The sequence below is a fragment of the Perognathus longimembris genome, chromosome 21, assembly GCF_023159225.1.
Source record: "Perognathus longimembris pacificus isolate PPM17 chromosome 21, ASM2315922v1, whole genome shotgun sequence".
Classification (NCBI taxonomy): Eukaryota; Metazoa; Chordata; class Mammalia; order Rodentia; family Heteromyidae; genus Perognathus; species Perognathus longimembris.
The window spans coordinates 19,383,103-19,395,463 of record NC_063181.1 but is presented as its reverse complement, the minus strand read 5'-3'; positions in this window follow the sequence as shown (position 1 = coordinate 19,395,463).

The following is a 12,361-nucleotide window of genomic DNA, read 5'->3' as shown; positions in this document are numbered from 1 at the left end:
TAATACATTTAATCTTAATCTAACACAGAGTTAATCATTTCTTACTCATTAGAATACCTTTGTAATATGAAGGGCTATTACATATTCCCAAACATGCACATTTTTCAACCAGTTCACCCCTTTCACAATATTCTGAATCCTTCCTCCTATCCCTTGTCTCAGATAGCATTTTATTATATCATCTTTTACATTCATGTCTCATTACTTATCATCATCATCATCATCGTCATCATCATCATCATCATTTCTGTCTATAGTCCACAAGTGAGAAAGAACATATGGTAATTGCTTTTTGAAAACTGCCTTATCTCACACAACATGATAATACCTAGTTTCATTAATCTTCCTGCAAATGATATAATTTAATTCATAATTTCCTAATGTTATTCTTCTTTATGGGTAAGCAATACACTATGGTTGAGCAGTTATAATATTGTATACATATATGACGTATTCAAATCAACAAAGGATTTAGTCCTAACACATCTGATGTTTCTCAGCACTTTTTTTTTTAATGAGAATTTTTTTTTTATTTCTTTATTGTCAGACTGATGTAAAGGGGGGGTACAGTGTCCTACAGAGGGAAGTATGAACATTTCTTATCCAACTTGTTTCCTCCTCTCTCATTTTTTCCTCATCTTCCTCCTCCTGTTTCCCTCCCCCCTCGAATTGTGCAGTTAGTTTACACCATATCATTTTGTAAGTACTACTGTTGCCTTGGTTTGTCATTTTACTCTTTGTCTCTCGATTTTGATATTCCTTTTCCCTTCCCTAGTTCCAATACATGTATATACAATATACGTGTGTCAAAATCAGTTACAGTGACATCAGGGGTTAATCCACGGGAAAGAAAGACAAAAGAAAAAGGGCTTAATTTCACATGATATGTTCAAAATAACAACAGTGTTAAACCACTTGTTTCCATACAATGGAGTTCATTTCACTTAGCATCATCTTGTGTGTTCATATGTATATAGCTATTGAGATATTGTACTCTTCCGCAAAGATAATCCTAGCCATGTACTAATTAGTCCCGATGAGGGAAACAATAGAGTCCATGTTTCTTTGGGTCTGGCTCACTTCACTTAGTATAATTTTTTCCAAGTCCTTCCACTTCCTTACCAATGAGGCAATGTCATTCTTTCTGATAGAGGCGTAGAATTCCGTTGTGTATATGTACCACCTTTTTTTGATCCACTCATCTACTGAGGGGCATCTGGCTTGGTTCCATATTTTAGCGATGACAAATTGCTCAGCATTTTTTTCATTCGGTTATTTCCAAGGCATGGGTTTTACTTTAGTTCATGTGTATATGCTTTTTAGTCTTCCTGCATCTTAAAGGAAGCTTTAAAATTCTACATGCTCAGCTATACATCAGTGTTTTTAAAGTTCTCAGGTGACTCTGGATGAGTAGTGAAGAGACTAAGAGCATGACAGTCATAGATTTTGACTGGTGTGTAATAAGAGATCACCCAAACATTTAAAAAATATTTTATTGTCTTTAAGTAGTTGTACTATGGAATTGCCATTTAACAAAGCAGTTTGTGAATGTGTGTCTTGATTAGTCAACCCCTTCAACATTCTAGCATCCCTTCAACATTCTCACCAACTTCTTTTCCTTTTTTAGGATATGTGTTGATATTTTTGCCATCTTAACAAAGCAGTTTATGTTCACAATGCATCTTAATTAGTGTCGTTCCTTCAAAATTTTCATACCTTTCCTTTTTCTTAATTTTATGGTATATACCAATGAATTCTTAACTGCTGCATTCTCCCCTATTTCCCCTGTCATTCATCTGCCCCTTTCCCTTTTCCCCTTCCTTGGCAAATAACCATTTCGTAATATTTATTTTGTTAGTCATTCTAAAGAATTATACAATTTGAGCTCTCCATAGAGTTTATTAAACATCAGTTAATTCATTTGCAAACACTTGCATGACACTCAGAATGTTTGCTTATAGATTCATAGGCACATTCTAGCCACCACAAATGAGGAAAACCAGACAACCTGGGTTTCTCTGGGTCTGGCTTACTTCTTTTGTCTTTTTACTTTTTCTTTCTTTTTAAAAATAAATCAGCATTAACTACTAAGTATTCACAAAAATCATTTCAGTTCGCCAAAAAGAGAAGCAGAAACCCTTGTAATGGACTCTTATGGCCTTGATATTATGATGTATTGAGAATTCAGGCAAATGCACAGACATTGAGAAGTAGCTGCCTTTGGAAGTTTCATTCAGACCCAATAACATTTCTTAATAGATTAAAAAATGGGCTTGGGGGCTGGGGATATAGCCTAGTGGCAAGAGTGCCTGCCTCGGATACACGAGGCCCTAGGTTCGATTCCCCAGCACCACATATACAGAAAACGGCCAGAAGCGGCGCTGTGGCTCAAGTGGCAGAGTGCTAGCCTTGAGCAGGAAGAAGCCAGGGACAGTGCTCAGGCCCTGAGTCCAAGGCCCACGACTGGCCAAAAAAAAAAAAAAAAAAATGGGCTTGGATAAAAAATCAAGGATGAGTTCTAGGTTTTTATTCTGAGCTAACAGACTCCATTTGGAAGTTTTCTATACTTAGAACTAGATCTGTTTTGAAATAGAGACCAATAAAATATTGCTAACTCATTAGACCTCATCAATTTCCTTTTCTAGCATATGTAAACAGTAGTCTCACTGCTTTTCCTTCCCTGTCTGATGGGACAGGTCATGAGAGCCAGAGGAAAGCACATCTCACATCTCTCTCTCAGTGCTTAGTGTACTGTTGGATAGAAGTTTTGCATGTTCTTTCTGCTTTATTATAAGGATAGTTGTATATCCTGAAGATAGTGACAGTGGTATTTGAAACTATTTGTATTATATTTTCTGAATCAGAAAATTTTATGTAGTTGGCTTCTAGTGGAACTAACTTTAATGATTTTTGTTTATGGGTTAGTCCTGTTAGGCTGTCATGCTTAAATACACCTACTTTATTTTACTTTCTTGGCAACACGTTTGTAGGCACATTCTAGGAAAAGCAGGCAACTTCTGTTTCTCTGGGTCAGGCTTACTTCTTTTGTCCTTTTCTTTTGTCTGTCTTTTAATAGTAAGTGAGCATTAGCTAATAAGTAATGTGGCAACATGTTTAATATAGAGATTGAGTTACATTTAAGATAAGTGAAGAAATACTTCTTAAACTCATTAAGCACTTGATTTTCTAATGCTAGTTTAACACACATCACACATGTATATTTGTGACACATTTACTTGCCATGCCATGTTTAAGAGCATTCAATTACAAGCATATGTACTACAGAAATAAGTACTAAACTGTATCAAAAACATATGCTAACATGGTAGCAACTAGTCTCAAATTGGAAACCAGTATTATAATATTGGTATTACTATCAGTATTACAATAGAGATGTAAATTATGGAGCAGTTTCTACAGAAATTTGTAGTGATAGCACCTGAGTGTTGAACAAAAGAAGTCAGACACAAAAGTACATACACTATATTGCTTAATTTACATGAAGTTTAGGCACATTATTCTGTATTAATGAAGATCAAGGTAGAGTTTTTATTATTCAGAAAAAGACAGATATTGACTCAGGAGAGCTATTTGAAAATAGTATGTACTTTCATTTAAGTGGTGATTATATGGGTGAATATTTATACATTATAATTCTTCACTTAACATTAAACACTTAACATTATACACTTAACATTTGTGCACTTAGGCATGCATACATATAACATATGACTCTATAAAATATATAGTTGGCTACTATGTAACATATTTAGCAAGATCTATATAATTGAAAAAAATTGATAAATTGGAAATAACAATGGCTAGAACTTATAAGAAAACAAGTTAACATTCCTAAAATATAACATAACACCATCCCATCCATTAACTGATATACACTCATGTTATTTGCTTCAGATAAATATATTTATAGTCATTCATTTGCTAAAGTATTTTAATAAGGTAAAATAAGTTACTTTTTTAATGTTCAAAAGTAAAATTAATCCCATAGAAGAAACTGTAACACAGAAATGTCTTAAAACAGTGGGATCCACTAACTTCCCAAAGTCTTGCTCTCTCTCTCTCTGAGGATTTGACATACAAGAATTCAATGTAGTATACTAAAATTCTTCCCTTAGCAACATTTAAAGTTAAGAATGGTGGTATCTACACATAGAGATGACTTATGAAAATTCTGTTGAATTCTCTTATTTTGCATGCCTACTGACACAATTATTGAGGAAATCAGGCTAATTACCACCTTTGCTCTCTTTCTCAGCCTTTATGGATCACCTGGTTTTTCTTTTCATCATTCTGAGATGTAGGAAGCCAGTTTTATACTACAGATGGTCCCTGTACATGTATAATTTGAGGAAGACTGAAAAGCTTCATTCTCCCTAAGGGTTCTGTTTTATTTCATACAAAAAGAAAATTAAATGACTGAACAGTTTTCTGTTTGATTTTATTTTGGCAAATGCTATAATTGAAAGTGTAAAAAACCAATCAATGACACCTCTGGTTGAAATTTATTTCTGAGAAATATCCCAAAGGAGTGATTTCTTAGGAATAATATGCAGCCTTCAATTTACTTTATCACAGCTGGATATGAAGTTAAATCCCCGGCTGGAATTTAACCACCCAGAACCAAGCACCAGATGGCTTATCTGCACCTCAACCTAACAGCTGTGTCCTGATATGCACAGCTGGTCTTCACATTTGAATGACAATATTTAAATGATAACATTATGTAATGTAGAAAAATGTGTGTGGGAAGCATGGGTCTTGAAAAGTAGATTGCACAGTTGCTCTTAATAGTATATTCACAGCCTCAACAGCTAATTCACTTTTCTGTCCATTTGTGTTGATGGGTCTTGGCTGGAGATAAGAGTTTATTGCCACATGGAAACCTTCCAGTGTCATTCATATTGTGCTACTATCTGTCCACAATGATTCTCTTGGTACTTACCATGTTAGAATTCTCTTTCACATAAAAAGAAGCACAATATAGTTTCCATTTTGAGGCAGAAGACTTTTAAATTTTTTGCAATACTTAATAGTGCAATCTGCCAAGATGGAGGAGTTAAAAGGAACTTGGAGGAAAGCAGCTCCGTAAAAATTACTTTCAGAGTGTGAGGATGTTAGTATTCATATCTTAGTTGAATCACAATTATCATTGGCTCCAAAAGCCTCACAGTATTAATAACCAAAATTCAACATGTCAAGTAAAAAGGTTCGTGAAAAGCAACTCTCAAGGAAAATTTTATTTGAATACATTTCAGAGAGGAATGAAAACTTGACACATTTCAAATAGATTAGTAAATGTGTAAGACCTTAATAAATTACAGTGGCAAGTTTTCTGTTTTACACACTGACAGTGGATCACTATGTGGCTGCTCAAACATTAATGAATTTGAATACTACCCCCAGTGATTAAAAAATATCTCTCTTTCTCTTTCTCTCTCTCCCTTCCTCTCTTTCTCTCTTTCTCTCTCTCTCTCTCTCTCTCTCTCACACACACACACACACACAGCAGTTACATATATAAAAGGAAAACATTGCCTTGTGTATGAAGAACACCTAGAACCTCTGGGTGTATTATCTCACTGCTACTGTTAATAGCTATAAGTTTGATCATGACATTTAACTTAATCCTTCCAATGTAAAATTACTTTTCCTCAATGAAATTATGTGTGAATATGTTTCTGAAACAGAAGGCAAGGTGGGGCTATTACTTTTGCTGTGTCCGTCAGATAATTTAATCAAATAATATTGTTCTTCCTCACCAGCATTCTCAGTAAATAAAAATGTGAAATCCAGAGTGCCAGAAGCTTGAATTAGTCAGATCATCCATGGCTCTAAAATAGACAGACTTGTACAGCCAGGCATGACAAATCAGAGGCAAAGAGGTTCCAGGGGTTAAAGGTTAATAAACATTCCAAGCCACTTCAGTATGTCCAAATTCATCCATCAAAGGCGCCATGGAGTCAAGGAGTGAAAAGCCAAGGGTAGTCAATGAATACCTTCTATATGACAGAAAATATAAGAATGGGGAAAAAGACTTTCCCTAATATTTTTTAAGTTATTCTTCTCTTACTTCATCTAACTTAAACCAGAAATATGGTTTTCTTCTTTGAAGAAAGACATAAGTAAAAGAGACAGAAGGTTGGGTTGCTCCATTCATGAAGTTATTCAAGTCAACACTAATGATCACTTCCGTGAGTACCCTCCTATGATTGCTATGAGCAGTGTACGTTTTTTAACTTCACCAGGCTCAGGAATGTGTCGGGATGCTCCATTAATAATAATTGTATCCAAAGCATACATATGTGTATATACATATATATAGTTCAGGAGGAAAAATAGGATACGTTACATATGTGTGCATATATTATTCATCATTCATTATATAAGTATATATATTAATTTTATATATTGTATTCATATATATGAATTATATGTAGTAACATTGTCCAGTACAATCTGCTACCAAACTTTATTGTCAGACTCATGTCTTCTCTTACAACACACATGCAGGTCATTGACACAGGGTGTTCTTTCAAAATGACTCCTCAATGCCTCTGTATGAATAGTGCATTCCATCCCTGTAATTCCCGGATGCTGCTTTGTTTGTATCCATGGTTCTTTCCAGGCTTAGTACTTTAGATAAACTCCATCCGAGAAGGAAAGTTGTCTGCTTTTCCATTATATCCACTCCTAAAACAAAACAGGTAACCAACAAATACTCTGGAAGTAATTGAGTAACAAAGAAAAGGAAAGGAGAGGAGAAGAAAGGCAAGGTAGTAGGTAGAAGTAACAAAGGAAGAAAGGGAAGAAGGAACTGGGAGTGAGGTGGAAAGCAAAAAAGAAGGAAAGGGTGGGGGGCATGAAGCCAACAGTTCCTAAGACTATATTCAATTGTAAAATCCTCCTCAATTGAGAACCCTGCTTTTGGAACCTAGGAAGCAATGATCAACAGTCTGAAAAAAGGCTCTTATCACTTAGTACAACCTCCTACTTTCTCACTCTCTAATCTGGGCTTGGCCATTGTCTGAAACACCAATGTATTTCACATCAAACAATTAGGCCCTCTCTCAGCAAGCTAATTTTTCATCTTTTATGTTGTAACAAATATTTTGCAATGATACTGAGAAAAAGCAAAAGACAATGATTAGTCAGGACTGATACCAGGCTACTTTATTCCAAATGGCTCTTCTTTCATGTTCCATGGTGTATTTGTTCACTTCTTGCCCAAGTTCTACTTGCCAATTCTAATCCTAAACTACTATAATCTTGGCAGGTGACCTTTACTGTTCTGAGAGAAGATCAAAATTCACAGGCATTCATTCTTTGATTTTCTCTTTAATCTCTTACTCTCAAAAATAACTATCTTTTTATCCTGGAGAGAGAAGTACCGTTTTCATTTCAATGTCCTACTGAGCACAGTCATAATTCTGATACTGAATGGAATTTCTTTGATCCCTGAAGTATAAATAAGATTGGTTCAGACTGCAATACACATGAAGTTCAGTGTCCTTTATAAAGATTTTAGAAATATACAGACATAAACATGTAGGCCTCCTAAGTGTCTGAGCTCCTGTTTCTATATGTATATTCCTACGTTCTACTTCATTGAGCCAGAAATGAAATGGAGGTCCTTCAAAATTAAAATACTACTATTTCTAGTCATAGTAGTATTAGTAGTAGTAATGGCAATAATAATAATAATATTATTATTATTATTATTATTGTAGAATGGAAAATATGTTTGTATCACAGCATTACTAACAAAGCCAAATAACATCTTTCTAACCAATGATCACAAAGTAGCATTCTGTTGAGATGGTCTAGGAATGCTTTTGTTACCTAATAAAGGGAAACAGGGATGTGGCCCTTTTCTGATGTAGAATATGGATGGCTGTCTGGAATAACCCTAGCTCTCTAGGGACAAGAAGGTTCCAAGTAAATTTTAACATTTTAGAGCTATTGAACTAATATGAGAAGCTCTCTACCTTATCAACTGCATAATAAATTAAATGCATAATAAATCCCTTAAAATGCCACTTTTAAGTTTACTAGTATTTGCAACTGCAAGAACAAAATTTCAGAGTTAGTTTCCATAGCCTATAACCTATGGATTTCAAGAACTTTTCAAGATTTATGATCTAGGCCTTTATGGGCTATCTGGTAAGTAAGGCTCCTATACTATTAAGCATCTTCTGACCTTTGGGTTTAAACTAAAAGCTAGTAGGCTTACAATCTAATCAATCCTGCACCAGGCCAAAAGTAAAAAGATGGACTCAAAATTCCCTTCCTCTGAATTAGAGCTCACCTCAAACCACCTGATATTCTGAATTTGCCCCGCATTTGGATACCTGCTTAATCTCTAAATCTGTCCTGACTCTTCAGAAAACCTAGAGTCAGTAACAGACTCAGAGATGAGCACTGTATGTGTCCAAAATCCATATACATAATTTAAAAGATTATGTTGTCATGTTATATAAACCAGTCTGACCAATGAATTCTGAAAAATTTCAACAGAAATTGTAAAACAACAGAAGTCAATAGCTAATTTTTGTGCAGATATTAATGAGTTTTCTACATCCTTTAAAATTGTCGTGCCTATACACAGATGTTTAGAGCAGCTTTATTCATAATTGCCAAAACGTGGAAGCAACTGAGATGACTGCTGTACATCAAGATGATGGAATATTATTATATCTTAAAAAGAAATTAACTCTCATTGAAAAGAGAGAAAAAATACATGGGGAGGCTGAGAATATGGCCTAGTGGCAAGAGTGCTTGACTCGTATACATAAGCCCTGGGTTCGATTCCTCAACACCACATATAATCTATAGACTATATAGATATATATATCTATAGATATATAGTCTATAGACATATAGTCTATAGACTATAGGATTCTAACATGACATTTTAGCAAAAGTAAAACTATGGCATCACTGAAACAGCAGTTGCCAGGGTTTGGAAGAAGAAAGGGATATTGAGGCAGAGTAGAGCAAATTTGTGCAGCAAAAAACTATTGTGGGGCTGGGGATATGGCCTAGTGGCAAGAGTGCTTGCCTCGAATACATGAGGCCCTAGGATCAATTCCCCAGCACCACATATACAGAAAATGGCCAGAAGTGGCGCTGTGGCTCAAGTGGCAGAGTGCTAGCCTTGAGCAAGAAGAAGCCAGGGACAGTGCTCAGGCCCTGAGTCCAAGCCCCAGGACTGGCAAAAAAAAAAAAAAAAAAAAAAAAAAACTATTGTGTAGAATAGCATAATGATAGGACCATGTCATTGTACAGTCATCAAACCTATTGACTACATGTGACCCAGGGCAAACCTTAAAGTGAACTGTGGGCTTCAGTTGTCAATGAAGGCTCATCAACTGTAAAGGATATACCATAGGGGTTATTGATAAGGAGAAGGTGCTGTTATATGCAATGAGAAGAGAAGATGGGAATAGCTAGGCTGGGGATATGGCCTAGTGGCAAGAGTGCTTGCCTCGTATACATGAAGCCCTGGGTTTGATTCCCCAGCACCACATGGCAGAGTGCTAGCCTTGAACCAAAAGAAGCCAGGGACAGTGCTCAGGCCCTGAGTCCAAGGCCCAGAACTGGCCAAAAAAAAAAAAAATGGGAATAGCTTTGTACTTCCTGCTCAAATTTTCTTTTTTTTTTTTTTTTTTTTGCCTGTCCTGGGCCTTGGACTCAAGGCTTGAGCACTGTCCCTGGCTTCTTTTTGCTCAAGGCTAGCACTCTGACACTTGAGCCACAGCACCACTTCTGGCCATTTTCTGTATATGTGGTGCTGGGGAATTGAACCCAGGGCCTCATGTATATGAGGCAAGCACTCTTGCCACTAGGCCATATCTCCAGCCCCCCTGCTCAAATTTTCTTTGAACAAAACTTATAAAATAAAGGCTTTAAGATAATATGTTGTAGGTTTTAGAATCTGTAAGTAACACTTGCTGCTATAAATGGTGAGAATACTTGAGTATTCATTTTATTTAAAAAACCTTGAATCTGTAACGTGATCTGAGCTCTTCTTCATATTTAGATTTTGCAATAAAAACATAAAAACCACAAATTTTAATGATATCTGAGGAGGTTAAAATATATTTAATTAGAAAGTGTGTTATATAACTGCATATAATACCAAATGTTTATATGTCAAACTATTCATTATTAGTAGTCATATTAATTAGATATTCTTATTAATGTTTAAATAACATTAAATGTAACAATTAACTATCAATTTGGCATCTTCCTATCAGGGCTGAACAACAGATATTTGAGACATTTGTATCCATATGTAGGTATATACATATATATATATCACATACCACATACATTATTTCTACAAAAGATTATTTGTAAAATAATCTTTACTTTCAAATCTTTATATACACCACTGGGAAATAGACTATCTACACAGTTACAAAGAAAATCCATGATTTACGATTAGAACACTTTTTTGTTTAAATCAAGCAATTGATATGATGTTTCAATTTTTCAAAATACTATATAAATGATTGTTACCTTGGGAATCTGCTCATATTGTTGAATTTTTTAATTAAAATACACTGGGGATACTAGGTAACAATATCAAAGTGATCTTTAAAGTGGTAGGAAGACAGTGTGAGGTTTGTTCTGTTCTTGTAGGCCTTTACTACAGTAATGGATCTCCTTTATAAAAACATAATAATTTCTTAAACAACTGTCATAAAAAGCAAGGTCCTATCTCTATCTTATGTAAACTTTATAATAGTAATGCCCTAACATCACAAGTATAAATTGGGAACACATTGCACATAGCGTAGTTTGAGGGGAAAAATATCAATTAAAAGGCGAACATTCTACTAAACAATCATGGTCTTCATATGTCACTAAGATGACTTTGAAAGTATAAAAAGTTAAAAAATAAGTTTGCTTTTCGAATCTGCTACTGGTTAGATAAATGGTTTAGGGAGATGAGGACATAACCGAGAAGAAATGTACTCAGTACCTTACATATGTAACTGTGATACTTCTGTACATCACCTTGACAATAAAATTAAATTAAAAAAAAATACTGTGTTTTCTAATTTAGAGAATACTGACACTTCTCTATGACTCTAATTATATCCAGAGTGTACCTTTAGGTAGTTAAAGCAAGTGTTCCTAGATTAATGTGAAAAATGGACCTAAATTAGAAACACTATATCAAAATGCTCTAACATCAAAAAAATTATTACCTATGGTTTGCGAAACTGACGAGCAAATGCCAATCAAATAATAAAACTGTATTTAGATAACCCACATAATAGTTCAGTGGGGAGTTTTTTTTTTAAAGAAATTATTATTTCAATGCCAAGTCACGCTCACAGCTTTGAACAAGTAGTAAAACATGGTCATGTTTCTCAAACGGATTTCACAGCATCAGTGCAAAAGCTGGAGGCAATGGCTTAGATTTTTAAGCCTCAGATTTGAAATACCTTGACTCCCTGCAACTATAGTGGTAAATCCTCTGTGGAACCACAGCTTCAAATGCTATCAGGAGAGACTCAACTCTTCATCCTTCTGAGACTGATAAATTGAAAGCCATGAAGTTTTAGAAGAAATGGAGGGGAGCCTATAGCTGCATGAAACTACTCTCCCTTAAGTTCCAACACACACACACACACACACAGATACACACACACACACACACACACACACACACACACACACACACACACAGAGCTGAGATTGTAACACCTTTTAAGAATTCCATTTGAGAGTTTGTCCTGGGTAAAATTTGAAGATACTGTTCTTAAGACATCTAGAAATCTCACAGTCCTGTCATGTCCCATCTCTATAAACATTTAAATGAAAATTTGTAGACAGCTCAAAGAAGACAAGAAACACTTTTTAACTCTCATTTCATAGAGTCAAAGGAATTCTAAATGGTGACTTTAAGATGAATTCTGGTGTTGCATTCAACTCTTTATTACTTCTATGGACATTTTTTCTCTCAAATTGATTAATTTTTGCTGTTTTGTATAGACTGTTTCTTCTCTGATGCCCACTGATGAATATTTGTAATTGGAAATTACAAAGAACACTAGTAGTTTAATATTGCTAAATATCTCCTATATCATTCACAAAACTTCATAAAATAAGAAAGAACATTATAAGTATCTCCATTTTATAGAAGAGATGAGGGAGGCTGGCTCAGAAAGATTACACATATTAAACACAGATGATAGCATATAGTGTTCTATGTTTTAAATGCAGGCGTTGCAAATCACCTTATTAGTTATAAATAATTTTTCCTTAGAAGAATAGACATTTTAATAAGCAAACTATAATAAATTCTAAAATTATACACAAATTATGT